The sequence below is a fragment of the Boleophthalmus pectinirostris genome, unplaced genomic scaffold (assembly GCF_026225935.1).
Source record: "Boleophthalmus pectinirostris isolate CB_2022bp ecotype Guang Dong unplaced genomic scaffold, ASM2622593v1 HiC_scaffold_15, whole genome shotgun sequence".
NCBI lineage: Eukaryota > Metazoa > Chordata > Actinopteri > Gobiiformes > Gobiidae > Boleophthalmus > Boleophthalmus pectinirostris.
Genome location: NW_026571070.1, coordinates 10,456,710 through 10,476,682, shown reverse-complemented (window position 1 = coordinate 10,476,682; position 19,973 = coordinate 10,456,710).

The window sequence follows — 19,973 nt, the reverse complement described above, 5'->3', positions numbered from 1 at the left end:
GCACAACATTTGACAAAGGACTGTCGCTGTATTTTTCTTCCCTGAAAAAATCCTCTATACAACCTTTAAGACACAAGTGGACATGTCAGAATAAGGTGGACATGTTTGAATATAGATCCTCTTAAAAACTATTCACTTTGGATCAGCGTAAAATAACGACATGAACATATTTCTATTCTCTATTCAAACTGGGTCAGCTGTTTATGTATGTATGTATGTATGTATTTAGCGGAGGAGATTTGACTTTATTGCTTTGCCGCTATCTTGGCTCCTAATGTTTCTCAGAGCGACAAAGACAAATAGTATTTTAATGTGACCACAATATTTTCAAACGTGACACTATTCCAATGATACAGATACACGCACCAGCTCATTTTCTTTATTTTAGCGGCACAGAAGTGTATAATTCACCTCATAACCAGAACGTTGTAGGTTGGAATGTTCCACAGTGTGACTTTAAACAGCTCTACTTTACATTTATTCCATTACGGGTGGTTTTATCGCTCAAAAATACCTTGAAAATCAGGCAATCTGACTGTGAATCGTCGCCTCTCCGCAGATTTGACCTGTAACTTGGTCTGGTTTGGTCTTTGTGGAGCTTTAAAGGTTTAATGCCGCACTGTGAAACATTCCAGACGAAGCAATTGTCAGACATGTCCATGTTACTGTGGTTTTCACTTGTTGTCTGTGTGTATGTAGCAGTTTCTTCTGTTTTTGTGGACTTTTATGTAACGCACTTTGGTCAGCTGAAGTTGTTTTAAATGTGCTAAATAAAAGTAGGAAAATGAAAAAAAAAACAGCTATTTTCTTCAATATTTTTCTCCAAAACCAAAAAGAAAAAAACAGATTTTCAGTTTTCGATTTGTGTTTAAATGAATAATGGAAAAAAAACAGATAATGGACGTTTCCCGTTTTCATTGACTTAAACTATGATGCCGAATTTTTACACCGCATACGGACTGAACCAGGACTAAACCATTTTCTGTCCTGGTCTGGTCCCACTCTCAGTCCTGGTCTCGGTCTTGGTCTCGGTCTGGTCCCAGTCTCAGTCCCCGTCTGGTCCCAGTCTGGTCCCGGTCTGGTCCCGGTCTGGTCCTGGTTTCAGTCCCAGTCTGGTCCCAGTCTCAGTCCCTGTCTGGTCCTGGTCTGGTCCCGGTCTGGTCCCAGTCTCAGTCCCTGTCTGGTCCTGGTCTGGTCCCGGTTTCAGTCCCGGTCTGGTCCCAGTCTCAGTCTGGGTCTGGTCCCAGTCTCAGTCTGGGTCTGGTCCCGGTCTGGTCCCGGTCTCAGTCCTGGTCTGGTCCCGGTCTGGTGCCGGTCTGGTCCCGGTCTCAGTCCATGTCTGGTTCCAGTCTGGTCCCAGTGTCAGTCCCGGTCTGGTTCCAGTCTGGTCCCAGTCTCAGTCCATGTCTGGTCCCGGTCTGGTCCCAGTCTCAGTCCCAGTCTGGTCCCAGTCTGGTCCCAGTCTCAGTCCGGGTCTGGTCCCGGGTCTGGTCCCGGTCTCAGTCCCCGTCCGGTCCCAGTCTGGTCCCGGTCTCAATCACTGTCTCAGTCCTTCAATTAACACCAGGGGAAGTTTAATTATGTCAACTTTGGTAAATAACCCCAACTCTAACCCCTATTTAACTTTTAAATATTTAAAATAACACTTTATGTGTCAAAAACAACTCAGTTTTTGGTGTATATGCTGAAAATTTTTTTGAATAATCTTGATCAGTAGCCAAACTTGTATCAATAACAGTACGAAGTTTCAACATTTTTTCTTTAGAATCAAAATTATGTTTAAATATCCGTCCTTTTCACACTTTTCCCTGAGACGGTTTAAACCTCTGCCAACTTCCACCTGTACGTTACAACAGCTCGAGCTCTTTCACAAACCAGACTTCTTTCTCTCGTCTCGTCTAAACTCAGATCCTTTCTCTTCTTTTTACCAACTCTTTCCTGTTGTCACTTCACTTCTCTCACTCGTCTCCTCTCTTCGCTCTCATGTTTCCTTTACTTCCTTTCTGAAAAAAAAACAACATCCAAAAAAACCCCCCCAAAAAACCTCCAAAAAACCCATCCCTCTCCTCCAAAGCAACGCCATGGCAGGTGTTGCAAGCGAAAAGCAACGCGAGCTTTCCCCGCGCAGCTCCGTACCTGCTTCCCCCGAGCTCGCTTGTAGCTGCAAAAATACATCAATTACTGCGGCGATTGAGCGATGTTAGCACAAAGATGTTAGTTTGTGTTGAGATGAATGCCGCGAGCTTGAAACGCGATTGTTGTTTCATGCACCCTGCACTATCCGTAATTATGTAGCCGACTAGAAAGCGTCTGCCAATCAAATCATAGGAGACTTACGGGTGACAACGCTGAAACATCTGCGCGGTGTTTGTGTGTTTTTGTGTGTGTTTGTGTGTGAGATAAACAAAACTGGAACAATAGAGGCCGAGGCAATCTGCTTTTTGTCTGTGTCTATGTCCAAATCTGTGGATCCAGGAAGGTGCGCTGTGTAACTTTTTGGTTTTGAGGGTCCGTCGCTTGCTTGTTTTTCGCTTTAAAGTGTTCCACAGTGTGACATTAAACAGCTCCACTTTACATTTATTCAGTTACAGGTGGTTTTATAGTTCAAAAACACCTAATAAAACGTTCTGAGATGTCTCTGTTTGCCCGGGACAGTCCCAGTTTTGAGCCCCGTGTCCCCTGTCCCAGCAGATTTACACAAAACCATTGATTTGTTCCCAATTTTATATAAAAAAATGTCCCAAGTGTCTATATTTTTGACTAATCTGATCCCTGCCAACAGTAGAGAGAAGCATAAACTGTCATTTACAAAAACTGTTCATTTTAACTTAGTGAATTTTAGACAAGTAAGACCTTTTATGACTTTATATGCGGCACGAATGTTTTTACACTCCATGATTGTGTCTCATATAGATTGTTGCATAACCACATGGTCACTCGCTGCTGCACAACACTCAAACCCATCGAATCACTTTTTTAAAAAGCCATAAAAATATTGGACAAGAAACCATTCTGATTTCACCACTGCACTATTTTAGACAAGTATAATTTGCTTAATTTTAATAATTTTATTGGTTTTAAATATGGATGTTTTGTCTATAAAGTTTTGCATGGACTTGCCCCTCCTCCGTTACAGGATTTTATTAAAGTAAAGACGGTGAGTGGGATGGGAACTAGGGTCCACAGCCCGGGGGAACTGTGACGTCCCACACAGACGCTCTCAGTCAGAGGCACAAAATTTTGTAACAGTCTGAACAGTCTGCCACTATCAATAAGAGAAACTTCAACTCTTGCCACCTTCAAGTCCTCCTTAAAAGAGTGGCTAAAGAAAAAACAGACTTGTGGACACTTTTAGTATAGATTTGTTACTTGTTTTTGCTTTGTTTAAATTTGTGGTGTTTCCTGCCGAGGGACGACAGATGGAAATGAGCTATAATCTGTCATATTTACACTGCAATGTTGTAGATGTTCATTAATATGCACTGTCCCTATTAAATAAATAAATAAAAATAAAAATTGTTGAGGTAAAAATTTGCCAGGCCAGCGCCACCTAGTGCCTCCGCTCAATTTCATTTCTCTCCAGCGACTAGGTCAGGAATCAAAATACACTAGACGGTTCGCAAAAACTCCGAAAGTGTGAGTTCGGGCTCCAGCCAATCAGCAAAGAGCCGTATATTCTGTGTTGGCAAAGATTCCCGAGATCAATGATTTAAAGCTGGAACAAAGAGAATGTTTGGTGAATTTTATCAAGGGAAAAGACGTTATTGTCCTTCTTCCTATTTGGCGCATTACATACGTCACGACCAAATAGCAGCGATTGGTTAAATAAAAAAAGTACCCGCCTACCGTAGAGTGAATTAATCCTAATGCTGCGAGGTCAGACGGTTTCTACGAAGTGAAACCGTCTGATGAAACAGGCTATGTGTGCCCTGTCCCAACAGATTTATCTAAAACCACCGATTTGTTTTGGAGTTTTATACAAGAAATGTCCTAAGTGTCCCTATTTTTGACCAATTTGATCCTTGCCAACAGTAAAAAGAGGCAAACATTGTCATTTGTTTAGGTAAAATACAGAAAAGCTGCTTAAAAACGACCAAAACACAAAGAAATGTGACTATACTGACTCACATTCGTGCCAAGTGCAGAACAATTTTCCATAATTACGCACTCGTTTCACAATTTTATTATTACCAACCACCACAAACCGGGGATGTCCCAGTTTTGTTTATTTTGAAAATCTGGTCACCCTTATCTCCACAGATCTGACCTGTAATTTACTTTCTGTTACTAAAAATGTAGCTTTTTTTTTATCGATCAGTAATCAGTATCGAGCACTGAGTGAATTCCTTAGTATCGAAATCGAGTTTAAAGGTGCACTGTTTAACTTTTTGGTTGGGTTTCGTCACCTGCTTGTTTCTGTGGATTTGTCGTTGCTCTGGAATGTTCCACAGTATCATTATCATTAAACTGTTCTACCTCACATTTATTCAATTACAGATGGTTTTATTTCTCCAAAATACTTAGAAAAACAGACATTCTGACTGTGAGCGGAGTCGCCTCTCCACAGATCTGACCTGTAACTTGGTCTGTTTTGTTTTCCATGATTATAAAAAAGGTTTAATATCATACTGTGAAACATTCAAGACAAAACAATAACATCTGCATGGAGAAAAGCATTTCATGGACTCTCCACCAGAAAACTTACACAGTGCACGTTTAACATACTTGGGTCTTTTAGAAATAGGCTACGTTCAGACTGCAGGGCTTAACGCTCAATTCCGATTTTTTTGTGAAATCCGATGTTTTTGCGAGGTCGTTCACATTTCCAATTAAATGCGACTTGTCTGTGACTCCAGTGTGAACAGTAAACGGCCCGAAAGTGTCCCGCATGTGCACTGGAGACACGATGACGTCAACCCCATGCGTCAACCGCAGCGAGCGTCTCTGTGTTTACGGAAGTTGTCCAAACATGGACGCGAGCATTGAGCACCTGACGATTTTACAGTTCCGGTTTCCGCCTGCTTCAGCGCAGAATAGTGACGTTTGTGGCTTGTTGGTGACATGTAGGTGAATGAATGCGCTTTGGCCGTTCAGACTGAAGTCGCATGTCAAAAGATCAGATATGTATCGGTTTCAGGAGCACATATCCAAGTGTCCTGGGTCACATTTGAAAAATTCGGATCTGATTCAGACTGTCATTAAAAGATCAGATACAGGTCACATAGAAGCCAAAAAATCGGATTTGGGTCACTTCAGGCTGCAGTCTGAACGCAGCCATAGGTTACCTCAAAAGTAGTTAAAGTTCCTATTTTACTCAAAATGGACTGTGAGCTTTAACCTCAGAACTATAATAAAATCTGAAGATGAACTCAAGATGGCGTCGTATTGTTTTCAGTGGCCTGTGTTCAATGGCGCACGGGCTCAAAAATAATTTTCTCTTCCACTTTGACTTCCTCAATCCGGGCGAGCACCTCCCACCCGTGTGACGTCTGTAACGTGCACGGTGTGGAGTGTTTGGACCAATCAGAGCGAGAGCTGCTAGAGCGGAGCCAACGTGGGCTCAGGGTGGGGGTAGGCAAAGTCTTACAAAACTTTTAGGCACTTTGAGGATTTTAAAAATGTAAAAAGTTTTATGTTGTGAAAATAGAAAAGAATCCTATGAAATGAATCTTTGTGAAAGTTGTGGATGTCCTGTGAGCCGAACGTGGGCAGTTTGAATTCCCAAAATATGCATTGTGCTGTCAAGCGAATTGTTTCTGGGCCTGAGCTCCCGGAGCTGCAGTACCTGGAGCAGCCACTAGTCGATCTTGAGCCAGGACAGAGGGGGAGTGTCTTACCCAGGTTTTATTATAGGCGAGTTTCATTGTGCAAGAAACACTAGTTCAACATGAGGGACGGAGCGAGAAAGCACGTAAAGGGTATTGTTCCCGATTATTTATCCACTCTAACGGCAGAGGACCCAAGACCATTTGACCAGAAATTGGTCATAAGCATCGACGGAGCCAAATCACCCTTTTCAACCCCGACAAAACCTGGACCAAACCAAATTTCTGGTCAGAATCGCCAACTACCTGGACAAATATTCACTTTGGCGACATCCACAATGACTTGGTGGAAACTCCTGGGCCATTCACAGCAGAAAAGATGAAAACCTCCAAGAGTCTCGATGTGTTGTTGAACTTGTTGGAGTCCACGGTTTGTTAGGATCTTCTACGTTTGCTCTGCGGATGTTTTAAAGCCATTTAATTCACCGTTAGTGGATCTTTTCACTCAGAATATGAAAGACATTTTCCTTCTTCCGTGCTTCTATTTGTGCATCCGATAATGCAGCAGGAATTTACCATTATCGGGGATAAATACGCGAGGTTACACACTGTGTTTGACCGTGTTTCTTGCCTCCGACCGAAATATTTCCCAGCAGCAACGCGGGCTTTTAATAACAATGACGTCAGCTGAAACTCGCCTATAGATCCATGGCTTTTCATCAAAAACAGACTTGGAGTTGTGTATTGATTAATTCACACATGTTGGAGTAACACTTTATTATTAGTCTGTCCACATCTCAAAATGCTCTGTTCCACCTTGTGATGTCATGAAATAGTAGCTTTCAAGTTAACAGCCCCATTTACCTTTGGTTCAGTAGAGATGGGTAATCCCAGGCCTGAAATCATCCAAATGATTCTCGTGAAGGTGTATGGAGTTTAAAAACACAGAGAGAATAACTTAATAATAATTTCTGACGTTGCAGAGTTTGTGTGTTAAGCGTGTGTGAATGAAACAAAACACAACTCCAGCAATGTTCATGAGGAGTTAACATTATTCTAACATGTCTTAAATCTCACAAGAGTCGGTTTTGCGTAACACGGGACCTTTAATATTTCAGTACAGTCTCTGGTATTGTAATTTCCTCATTTGCATTCCCAGATTCACAGATGTATTATGACAGAGGAGACAAAGCCAAACTCGTATCCTGCAGCAGAACCCACAGATGCGACGCACATCTGGACAGAACGCGCTCACAAACACAAAACTCCCAAACAAGACAGAGAAAAGTTTTCATTTCAAACACACACACACACACACACACACTCGGCTGTCAGCGCTCGGCGGTTTGTACACGAGCATCTAGCAGCAGCCATTATCGTGACAAGGCGTCTTAATTAATCACTTATCCTCGTCTATTTTTAACTCTCAATCCAGTCGTAATTGAGTTGGGATTTCTAGACTAAAGTTGCACTGCTCGTTTCTATGGATACGCCATTGCTCTGTCTGAAATGTTCCACAGTGTGACTTTAAACAGCTCTATTTATTACATTTTTTTTTTTAATTACAGGTGGTTTTATAGCTCAAAAATACCTAAACAAACAGGTATTATGACTGTGAGCGGAGGTGCCTCTCCACAGATCTGACCTGTAACTTGGTCTGGTTTGGGCTCCATGAAGATTTAAAGGTTTAATGCCGCACTGTGAAACATTCCAGACAATTGACCCATTTACACGAGAGCTTTAATTGTGATTAAAAATAATTTAATTTGGAATAAAAATGTATTCCGCTTTAAAAAGACCACGTAAACACTTAATCCTTATTGATTATTCAGAATTAAACTTATTTGGAATGAAACTTAAATCAGAATTAACTGGGTGGTTTATTTCGTTTTTAAATATTTAATATTTTTTCCATGCTTGAGGGCTGCGGCTGGTTCCAAGATGGTGCAAAGTATCCAGACAGAAACGTGAATCTGGTCCTGTTCATTATATATTGTTCTAAGCGGTCTGTCCTCCAGGTCATCTGAGCTCGACCTGAATCAGAGGAACACCGGGACCTCTCTGAGCGCTGTTCCCCTGCTCATAGAAACTGGAGCAGTACCGGTGAACATAGGTACGCATCCACACTAGTACATACTTGAGTCGTTTTTGTTGTGGATGCAGTGTTCGGCCAAACTTATCCGATGGAAAACAGCTCCAGAGACGGAACGATCTGAGTACTGATCTGATTCGGCACTGTGTGGACACCTGAAAACGCTGATACGCTGACGTAGGAGCTCTAGTTGCCGTCCTTATTGGACCACGACACTATGACTTGCGCCTTTCTGATTCGCTGGGTTCGTGACATCGATCATGTGACGCTGTTGTGGAAAACAGTTTCAGCAAACCAGAGACAAACAGGAAACAACGCAGCTAGAACTACTTGCTAGTACACGGCCCACAAAAAGACTGTTTATACACTTGTTCTCTTCCTCGGATTGAAATTGCCTGCTGCAATTTACGAGCATTTCAGGCGGTTACACATTAATGGGGGATGTATAGTTCTATAGTTTTATGCGCATGACCTGCAGATGTATAATCTCTAAAAAGTTTAACATGAAACATCTCCAACACGACAGAAACACAGAACAGACTCACCATCAGCAGAACACCCCTCTGTCACAGAAAGAACACTCATATTCCAACGAGTCGTGTCCTTTAGTCCGACAGAAGCTGAACCAGATCAGCGCACAAGGAGCGAGCAGTTTTTTTCAGCACTTATAGTTTATGCGAATTAGCCTTGTGGTTTTAAGTTTAGTTTCTGTAAAATGTAAACAAATATGCTCAAAGCTGTGTGGATAGGGAAGGATTGCGGACACAGAAACGACATGAAGTGTTCCAATACGATGCTTCGTTTCAGTGTAAGTGTAACCATAGGTATGCATCCCCAAGTGTAACAACAAACCGAGAGTTTTCTTCTGCTTGACGTAAATATGTTCATGTCTCTGTCCAATCAGAATCCTCCCCAACCTCCAGACGTTGTGTTTTCCATGTAAACCTCAATTCAGAATATTATTTCCATGTAAACTCGAAGGGGAATAATTTAATTCGGAATTTAAAAATATTCAGTAACAGCGATAACATCTCCTCTCTGCTTAGAAAAGCTTTTCACGGACCCTCCACCAGATAAAGTTACACAATTCATGGTTTTAACTCACTCGTCTTGTTACCGTTACACTGACACACACACGGCGATAATTTGTGGATTTTTGACACTTGATGGAAACAGAAATCTCACAAATAAACGAGCGTCGACTGAAGAAATAACATCTTTTTTTTTCCACAAATGTCAGTGCTGTAGAATGTTATGGCTGCTGCTTAAATGTCAAAATACAAACACGTTCTATCTCGTCCTTGATGCTCTAGAAAACCGTTGTGCTATCAGTTCTGTTTGTGTTTAGTACAGAACATTTAGATTACATTAAATTATCGATTATATTTTTAATACTAGTGGAATTTTATTTGACATTACATTGGCCTGGACTAGGTTTTATTCGCACTTAGACTTTTATATAATTGTGCCTTGTTTAACACCTGTCTCTTGATATTTTTACTGCGACGTATTTAGAATTTATTATATTTTTTTATATTCTTTACTCTTTGTTATTATAATATATTGTGATGTGTGAGCTGCTGTGTCCAAGTAATTTCCCTTGTGGATCAATAAAGTTTGTCTAAGTCTAATAATAACGTGAGACTCCAGCCCTCGTCTTGGTTGGTGTTTCCAGGTGCAGACTGTGTAAAGAAGTGGACTAAGAGAGTGTGACGTCACCCGTATAAAGTTCGCGATGGGAGTGATTTTGGAGCGAGGTTCTGTATTTTTGTTTTTGATGAAGGAAATAGTGGGGAAAAAAACACCAGGATCATGTACAACAGGTTAATATGAATATTTATAATAATAATAAGACCAAAATGACGAGGTTCACAGCAGCAGATACAGGGAGAGGGACGACAAGATCCCAGTGGAAGTCAATGGGAGCCAGGATCAGTAGGAGCCAGAAGAGCCGCATCCGAAATTCCTATTTGGAACGTGGTGGCTATGTCCATTTATATATACAGTCTATGGTTGAACTTGGTCGTTTTTATTAGTGAGTAGCCCCAAGAACTTATCTTATAACAACAAAGATTGACATAAACTGTGCTTAATATTAGGGCCGGGCACATTAACGTGTTAATTTTGCGTTAACTAATTAATTTATTATCGCCGACAATTATTTTAATGCCGTTAACGCAGTTTTTATTTATTTATTTTTTATTGTAAGCGTCTGTTGCTCACTGGCTTTTATTTTGAAGAAGTCCACCGCGAGCGTTTCTTTAACTTTGACGTCTTTTCTTTACACTTTTTTCACTTTTTCTGACCACGTGAGAAGCAACGTGTCCGAGACTCTGTGAGCCACAGGCTCTGGCCGTGGCCTCTAGCTCCAGCCGGGCCGGACCAGCCGTGGGTTCTGAGCTTCCGCGGGTTCTGAGCTTCGACCGAGCTGCGAGCTGCGGTCTTTCTCTTTCTTCTTCTTCCAGACGCCCCTGAGGTGTTCAAATAGAGTTGTTCAGTGCGGTTTTCGTCACTGTGGTCTCACTTACATAAGGCTATTACAGGGTATTCTCGAAGGCCGGGAAGATTTCCTGATATGATTTTGCCCATAACTCAGTCACTGATTTACCCAGATACCACTGGAAGAAAAAATGTGATTGGTCCATTTCCATTTCATTATTTAACCCTTTGTTTCCTAAGAAATATCAGTTTAAGTTTATAACAATGATCTAGAAATTATTACTGTAGTACTGTGTAGTGTTTATTACCCACTGAATAAAAAATATTTAAAAAATATGTTCGTAGTACAAAAATTCATTCAATATTTCTTCTTGAGCCTTCAGAATACCTTGAAGGCTCTGAGGGTTCAACTCTGAAAGAAATGCTGTTTGTACAACAAATGTTTGTCTCTTTCATTTACATTTCCAATAAAAGTGCACTATACTCTACTTTTTAATTCATTAATTGGTTCTGCGTATAACATGTGATTAATCACACTCAAACTCATGTGATTAATGTGATTAATATTTTTTTTATTTTTACCCAGTCCTACTTAATATTGTTAATACTGCATAACACACAAGTAGTTCCGGCAACAGGCAATTCACTGTTCTATATCACTGCTCTGTGGCCGTCGCCATGACATCACCATAGCAACGGGTAAACAAATGCTCTACTGCTGTGGGTAGAATGTAGGGATCTTCATTTAAAACACTGAAATAACTGATATTTTGCACATTTACACACAGGGAACAGGATTTTTACTTTCACAGAAGTGACACATTTCAGTTGTAGCCGTGTTGTTGGCACATTGTACAACTCTGAGTCGTGTGTTTTGCAGTTTTAACGCACGTCTCCTCGTTCTTTAATGCTTACACGTGTATATACAGTAAGTGCAGTATAAACTAAAGAGCGGTCATATTATTGAAGTAACATACGCGGCCTTTTGTTTCCCTGACACAGCGCGGTCACTTAGCCGTACAGATAGAGGAGTTTACATCTTTAAATTACCTTACAGTGGCTGTGTGAAGCTGTCCGTGTGTGATAACCTCATTATTTCAAAGGCAGCTGCCCTGTTTGCCAGAGACATGTAGTTTTGCCTTGGCGCTCTTTACAATGACATTTGCCTCTTATCTGTGTGCCGCGTGTCGATAAGGGAAACACGCACACACAGCCTCATGATAACCTATATGCCAATCCTAATAGACTGTCACAAATCTCGATTGAAATCTGCAGCTCGGGCTCGCGCTCAGGAGCCAATCAGGAGAGGAGATTTTCACAGTCTTCTGCTCCTCGCCTTTTTCCACGCCCGGACTCTGCAGTTTAAATATGTTTGTTTGGGGAAAGAAAGCAAAGAATGGAGGTGGAAAGACGTAAACAGAGCTGGTGTCTTAAAGCTGCGCTGCGTAACTTTTTGTTTGAGGCTCCGTCACCATCGATCTGCCCGGAATGTGACATTAAACTGCTCTACTTTACCTTATTTATTCACTTACAGGTGGTTTTATAGCTCGAAAATACAAAGAAAAACAGACATTCTGGTTGTGAGCGGGGTCGCCTCTCCACAGATCTGACCTCTAACTTTATGTAGATGGAAAGGTTTAATGCCACACTGTGAAACTTTCCAGACAAATGAATAACATGTCCATTAAAAAAAAGCATTTGATCTATTTTATAATGTTGTTTCCTCGTCAAAAACACAGCTAGATTTTGTTTAATTCACACACAAATCCTGAATTTTTAAGCTGTGTTCTTTTCTCAAACAGAAAACACTCTGTTCCCCCTTGTGATGTCATTAAGTGGTAACACAGGAAGTGCTCCACTGTGTTTTTAAACTCACTGTACACCTTCACGAGAACCACACTGCAAAAACTAAAATCTGGTCAAGTTAAGATGACTTGAATTAAGAAAGTTTGATCATGATTTGAGTAAATTTATCTGCCAGTGGAACAAGACTTTTTGTACTTAAAATATAAAAATACATCTTGAAACTTTTAAAATGAGAAAAACAACAACTTATAGCACTTAAAATAAAAAACAAAATCCAAATGTTGCTTGAACTTAAGAAAATCACACTTGTTCCATTGGTCGATAACTTTACTTGTCAAGTTAAATTGACTCAAATAAAGTAAAATGTTCTTAATTTAAGCCATTTTAACTTGGCTTAATATTGTTTTTTTTGCAGTGCAGCAGATATTACTGACAATCCCAGTTGTACAAAATGTAAAACTGAATCATCAAAAATGAAACAAAACACAACTCCAGGTTTGTTTTTGAGGATGTAACAACATTATAACACGGTTTAAAGCTCACATGGGTCAGTTTTGCGTAATATTAAAGAGCACTTATCATGTAAAATTGAGTTATTTGCGCTTTAACCATGTTATATTATTGTCCCCTCAGCTAAAACATACCTGGAGTTGTATTTTGTTTCATTCACGCTTGTTTCATTTTAATCCAATAATCCAAAATTGTTTTATCAGCACTTAAAATGAACGCTGTGTTTGCATTTTACCTGGATTGTTACGTCATTTATTCTTCTTCTGCGCAGTTTTTAAGTCCACAAGATGAGCTTTTCCAAACGTTCAGAGTCCGGGGCGGGAAAGCGAGCATTAACTAGCATGCTAACAGTGCAATTCCTGGTCCTGGGATGCAAAAACACTTAAAAATAGATGCAGATACTTAATCCATAATTCTGAAGACTGTATATTGTAATACTTGTCAGAAGGTTATGGCTCAGTTTAGGGTTTTTTGCTACGTTTAGGGTCTTGTTCTGAAGTTAGTTATTTTGGATTAGTAAAATATGTCAAAATATCTGTAAAATATTGGTCAAAATAATTAATAAATAGTCAAATTCTAGTTGGTTGTATCATCTACTGTACAAAAAAGACCGTTATTAAGAAACCTTTTGGGAAATATAACACAGTTTTTTGCAAATTTCGACGTCGATATTGTTTACACACAAATTACACTTGACTGATTTTGCGTTAAATGCGTCATTAAATTACCGTGTTGTCGTCTTGGGCCAGTACAAGACAACAGGGACACTGTGACCTGGAAAGAGGTGAGAGCTGCCATTTAAACAGAATCTGGGTCACGAGCTCCCATCATGCTTTGCTGTAGAGGCGGCGTTCAAAGTCACCTTCCCCGCGTCAGAACTGCACAGGGACTGAAAATCTGCACCAAGCACTTTCTATTCACGTGTTTCGTTTTGAGTCCTGGTATTTGAATGTCACACGCAGGCTTTGATTTGATTTATATTTGTAACATTTCCCCAACGCGATATTGATAAATTACAATGTTTTTTTTACTATATAACTTAAAGGACCCATATTATCATGTTTTCTGTTTTCTGTTTCTTCATTACAAACAGACCTGGAGTTGTGTTTTGTTTCATTCACACACTTTTAACACACAAACCCTCTATATTTAGGCTGAGTTCTTCTCTGAAAACACTCAACACAAAAAACACACTGTTCCACTTCGCTGCAAACTCGGGATGATTTCGTAGGCAGACAAAGGTTTCCTTTTTCGTCCTTCCTGTGTATCAACTAGGGATGGGCATGATTAGTCGATTAATCGATAATTGATCATTAAGAATTTCATCGATTACGTTCATTTCAATCGACAAACTGAATGTAGGTCGCTGTTTGTATCGTGACCAAACAGGTCTGTACATGTGTCTCTGCATTCAGAAGGAGCGAGACACAAACAGTGGGTCAGTCTGCAACGTACCGAAACACAAATGTGTATTTAACGATGATTTGTACAAGAAATTCCACGCTTTCCTTTCCGGTCGGGACAAGTGTGAGTCCATGTGCACAGTGAACAAAGCAGCACATATGTTTCGGTGTCCAGTGGGAAAAAGTTTTACCAGGTGAGAGTCGCTCAATGTCGATGACGAGTCCCCACCTCCCTCCCCCCGTACGGTGTCCTGGGTTTGACAAACGCAAATATGTTCACACTAACCTGTATTCACCTGAGTCATGTCGCATCAGCACAAGAGCTGTTTTTCCCTTTGCTTAGTTTATGCAAATTAGCGATGCGGTTTTAAATTTCGTTTCTGTGAGAGTTGAGCAAAGCTGCATTAAACACATTATAATGTCAAACGGGCTGATGTGGCTCTAGAGTCGTTATAGTTTATATGTCGTAAAGTTGAATTTATTTCTGCAGATTAGTCGTGCAGATAGTAATAATAATGATGATCATTTTAATATAAAAACGTTAATGATGTTCATTAATTCTCTCGACGATCGATTAAGAAAATGTAATCGAATGCCCATCCCTACTGTCAATACTGCCCTGTGTGTTGCCCCTTCATCGGCAGACTGGCACGTCTTCATCTGGCCCAAGAGCGCGGGAAGTTTCCCACCCCCGCCCGTCCGATAGACTGTTTCTACGCAGGACGGCTCGTGTGTCTCGCGGCCCTGTTTCCTTGGCTTATCTGGTCTGTTTTCAGGGCTAGTGCGTTCGAGGCTGCACACTCGACGCCTACGCCCCACGCACTCTTACCTGCAGCAGTCTCCGCCACGTTCTCTGGTTCGGGGGCCAAACCGAGGCACTTCCTGGTTGTGCTTTAAATAGCGCATAGTGGCGCGCTAAAGCTGGACATGTGATCTCGGACTCGACCATTGCGATCTATTTGGGCTGTTATTTTGTTTTTTAAGTCATTTAATTGAGTTCAGGATAACCATATGAGGGGTTCTTTAAGTTATTTTTATTATGTTTATTCCCAAGTTGATCTGTGTTCATCAGTAGTTTTGCTTTTGTTAATTTCTTAAAAAAAAAACAAACATTTGATCTGTTTTATAATGTTGTTTCCTCGTCAAAAACACAGCTAGATTTTGTTTAATTCACACACAAATCCTGAATTTTTTATGTTTATTCCCAAGTTGATCTGTGTTCATCAGTAGTTTTGCTTTTGTTAATTTCTTAAAACCCCATTTTTGGTTAATTGGTTCAGCCCAGGGGGAGGAGCTAAGGGGTATATAAGGAGGGAGCTCCGGTCATGTGGTCTGTCTGTTTTTGGCCTGACTACATTTGTGCTGGCGATGCTGATTACTGTAAAAATTGTTGTAAATACTTATTTTTTTTCGACTGAGCCATCATTTCTTTACATTTATTTCGGACGAACCCTCGACATGCCCATCGCCTTCGCCTTTCACTATTTTTCAATTCCGTTGGGAAAGGAAACATGGAGGTTTGCAGTCACACACATCTGATTCCCTTTTGCAGTTATGGAGTTCGCAAACTTCCGAAGCCCATTTCTCCAGCCGTTTTCCGCTGTTAGGATCCAACAACCACACAATTACGACGTCCAAATCCCAAAACTAAAATACGACGATATCAGAACCAGAAACAAAAGCGATATTGTACAAATTTGACAAGAGACGCATCCCACTGGGAAAACAAACATGGCGATTTGATGCTCACTTTTTCGGAGAATCCTTTCCTGTATGCACTGCGCGATGACCGGAAGTCCGAAATTTGGGATGCATGTATTAGACGCATACACTACAAAGCATACTTTTTTTTTTTTTAACTTCAAGAGACACCAGAAGAAATCAATTACAGGTTTTTAACTCTGAAAAACTCATATTTTTAATGCTATTGTCTTAAATTTCTGCACCTTATATGCATTATTTTTTTCCTAACGTCGTCTATTCTCTCTCTTTTTCTCTTCTTTCCGAATGCTGCTGACTCGCCGAAGCAGGTAAGACAGTTATTAACTTCTTTTCTTGTGTGTAAAACGTGTGTGTGTGTGTGTGTGTGTTGTGGAGGGGTTTAGCAGAGACGGAGGCAGAGCCAGGTCACACTGCCTCTCTGCTCGCTGCTGATATTGCCTGGACTATTTTTAAGTATTTTTATTTATTTATTTTCTCGGCGGTGGGTGCGGGGAGGAGGGGGGGGGCAGAGGTGGACGAATCACGACACTTGGAGCCAATAACAGACCAATTTTACGCCTGTGTCGACCCGGTGCGGCGGGCGGGTCTGTGTGCGCTGAGGTTTTGTGCGCAGCCTTTATGCACAGCCAGTGTTGGGAAGGTGACTTTTAAAATGTAATCCCCTACAGATTACAGATTACATACACCAAAATGTAGTTTGTAACGTAATCCATTAAATTACTTAAAGTGAGTAACGTAATCTGAATACTTTGGATTACTTGATTTGTTGTAGAGAAGCAAAGACGAGGAAATCTTCACATTGTTTGCTCAAGGAAAATGAAAAGGCCGAGACTTTAAACATATTATTGATAGAAGACGAGGAGAAACGGTTCACTCAGCATGGTTTAGTCCTGTTAAATCCTGGTTTAGACCTGGTTTAGACCTGGTTTTAGTCCTGGTTTAGACCTGGTTTAGACCTGGTTTTAGACCTGGTTTAGTCCTGCTTAAGTCCTGGTTTAGACCTAGTTTAGTCCTGGTTTAGACCTGGTTTAGACCTGGTTTTAGTCCTGGTTTAGACCTAGTTTAGACCTGGTTTAGACCTGGTTTTAGACCTGGTTTAGTCCTGCTTAAATCCTGGTTTAGTCCTGGTTTAGACTTGGTTTAGACTTGGTTTAGACCTGGTTTAGACCTGGTTTAGACCTGGGTTTAGACCTGGGTTTAGACCTGGTTTTAGACCTGGTTTAGACCTGGTTTTAGACCTGGTTTAGTCCTGCTTAAGTCCTGGTTTAGTCCTGGTTTAGACTTGGTTTAGACCTGGTTTAGACCTGGTTTAGACCGGGTTTAGAACTGGTTTAGACCTGGGTTTAGACCTGGTTTAGACCTGGTTTTAGTCCTGGTTTAGACCTGGTTTTAGACCTGGTTTAGTCCTGCTTAAGTCCTGGTTTAGACCTGGTTTTAGACCTGGTTTAGTCCTGCTTAAGTCCTGGTTTAGTCCTGGTTTAGACCTGGTTTAGACCTGGTTTAGACCTGGTTTTAGACCTGGTTTAGTCCTGCTTAAGTCCTGGTTTAGTCCTGGTTTAGACTTGGTTTAGACCTGGTTTAGACCTGGTTTAGACCTGGTTTAGACCTGGGTTTAGAGTGTGTGTGTTTGATTTCTTAAAATTTGATCACAATCTTTACTAAGCTGGTTTCATCTCGCTGCTGGTTTCATCTGGACACAAGTTTCACTGATTTAATTCATATTTTGGGGCTAAAACTGAAGATTATTTGATTTCTTGTATGTGATTTCTTACATTTTGATTACTAATATTAGTTAGTTTTACCTTGTTAATGATCTGGTTCACCTTTTTTCTACTGATAAGTTGTGTAAATTGGTCTAAAATAGAAATGTATACCCAGCCCTGGCCTTATTTTGGCAGAGTAAAGCTTTGGAAAGGTGTTTAATGGCTCTTTAATGTTGTAAATGTAAATCAATTAATCCATTGTAGCATCAGATTTTATGTATTTTTAACATTTGACAGTCGCCTTTTTGCAACAGGTTTATTATTATTATTTATTTATTTATTATTAAATTTTTTTTAGAACAATTATTTATACTGACGCTGGAGCATAGATTGTATAAAGTGAGTGTGATGCTGTGCATAGCGTGTGGTTCCAGCCAAATGAAGCCCATCGAGGTTGGCAGTAATAGGAATGAATCATGTTTTGGTTTTGGGTCGAGCAGCTGTGCTCTGATTGTCTCTTGGTCTCAAGGTCGACATGTCGCCGTCTGTAAAGCTTCAAGTCTCGCAGAGATGAAGCTTTGTAATCAGATCAAATGGAGATAGATTTATAAAAACATTGATATATTTGTGTGAAAATAACTGTAAAATATAAATAAATGTCAAATCGTAAAGATGGTCTCGATTTGGTCTCGATGGTCTTGGCTCAGTCTCGATCCTCAGAGGTCTTGTCCTGGTCTCACCCCTCAGAGGTCTTGGTCTTGTCTCGGTCTCAACCCTTAGAGGTGTAGGTCTTGGCCTGGTCTCTACTGTCAGAGGTCTTTGCCTTGTCTCAGTCTCGACCCTCAGAGGTCTAGGTCTTGTCTCGGTCTCAATCCTCAGAAGTCTCGGTCTTGTCTCAGTCTCGACCCTCAGAGGTCTCGGTCTTGTCCTGGTCTCAACCCTCAAAGGTCTTGTTCTGGGTCTCGACCCTCAGAGGTCTTGTCTCAGTCTCGACTGTCAGAGGTCTTGGCCTGGTCTCTACTGTCAGAGGTCTCGGTCTTGTCCTGGTCTCAACCCTCAAAGGTCTTGTCTTGGTCTCGACCCTCAGAGGTCTTGTCTTGGCCTTGACCCTCAAAGGTCTCAGTCTTGTCCTGGTCTCGACCCTGAAAGGTCTCGTTCTGGGTCTTGACCCTCAGAGGTCTCGGTCTTGTCTCAGTCTCGATCCTCAGAAGTCTCAGTCTTGTCTCGGTCTTGACCCTCAGAGGTTTTGGTCTTGTCCTGGTCTCTGGACCCTGTGGTCTTGGACTGGTCTCTGGACCCTGTGGTCTTGGACTGGTCTCGGTCTTGACTCCAACACTACAAACGAGAAAAACCAAAGATCTAAATGTTGCCCGCCCCTCTGTGCTTCAAACATCACGTCAGAAATCGCTCGTCGCTTTTCAGAGCGTCTCACTCTCCATTCACACGATTCTTTACAAAAATGATACAAAACTAAAATAAAAATCATTACGAGTTGAAAACGGCGGCTATAATCTCACACACAAACGCACCGTGGAGCATTTGTGAATAAAACGTATTGACTTTCTCACATCCTTTGCTTTGGCGGAGCTGCATATTTCAATTTAAAACACTCTGAATGCCATATTACAGAGACGCACAATAAAAACCAGAGGCTACAGGCCCATTCACAAAGCAATGAGACACTGGCAACTTTCAATAAGAGCCTGTTATTTCCAAACGCATGAAATCAAGTGGCTTTTCTATTATATTTGCTTCACTTTTGTTTCGTCATTTGAAGGTTGAGCGCCGGGAAAGGACCTTAATTAAGATTTTGTGGCCCGGGGCTCTGTTTGCAAGCTGTACCACATCAAGAAAGAAAAGAGAGGGATGGAGAGAGAGAGAGAGAAACAGAGAGAGGGGAAGAGAGAACTGGGGGTAGAAAGAGAGAGAGAGAAAGGAAGACAGACAGAGAGAGATGGAGAGAGAAAGAGAGAAAGCAGGGGGTAGAGAGAGAGAGAAAGAAAGACACACAGAGAGAGGAAGAGAGTGAAAGAGAGAGAGCCACTGGGTAGAAAGAGAGAGATAAACAGGGGAGAGAGACAGACAGAGGGAGAGAAAGATAGAGAGAAGGGGGGTAGAAATAGAGAGGAGAGATGGAGAGAGAGAAAGGAAGACAGACAGAGAGAGATGGAGAGAGAAAGAGTTGGCGAGATGGATAGAGGCAGAAAGACAGAGAGAAGAGAGACGGAGAGACAAAGAGAAACAGAGAGAGGGAAATGGAGAAGGCGAAGAGAGATGGGAGATGGAGAGACAGACAGAGAGAGAGAGAGAGACAGGTAGAGAAGGGATGGAACAGAAAGAGTGGAAGAGAGAGCAGGGGGTAGAGAGAGAGAGAGAAAGAAAGACACACAGAGAGAGGAAGAGAGTGAAAGAGAGAGAGAGAGAGCCACTGGGTAGAAAGAGAGAGATAAACAGGGGAGAGAGACAGACAGAGGGAGAGAAAGATAGAGAGAAGGGGGGTAGAAATAGAGAGAGCGATGGAGAGACAGAGAGA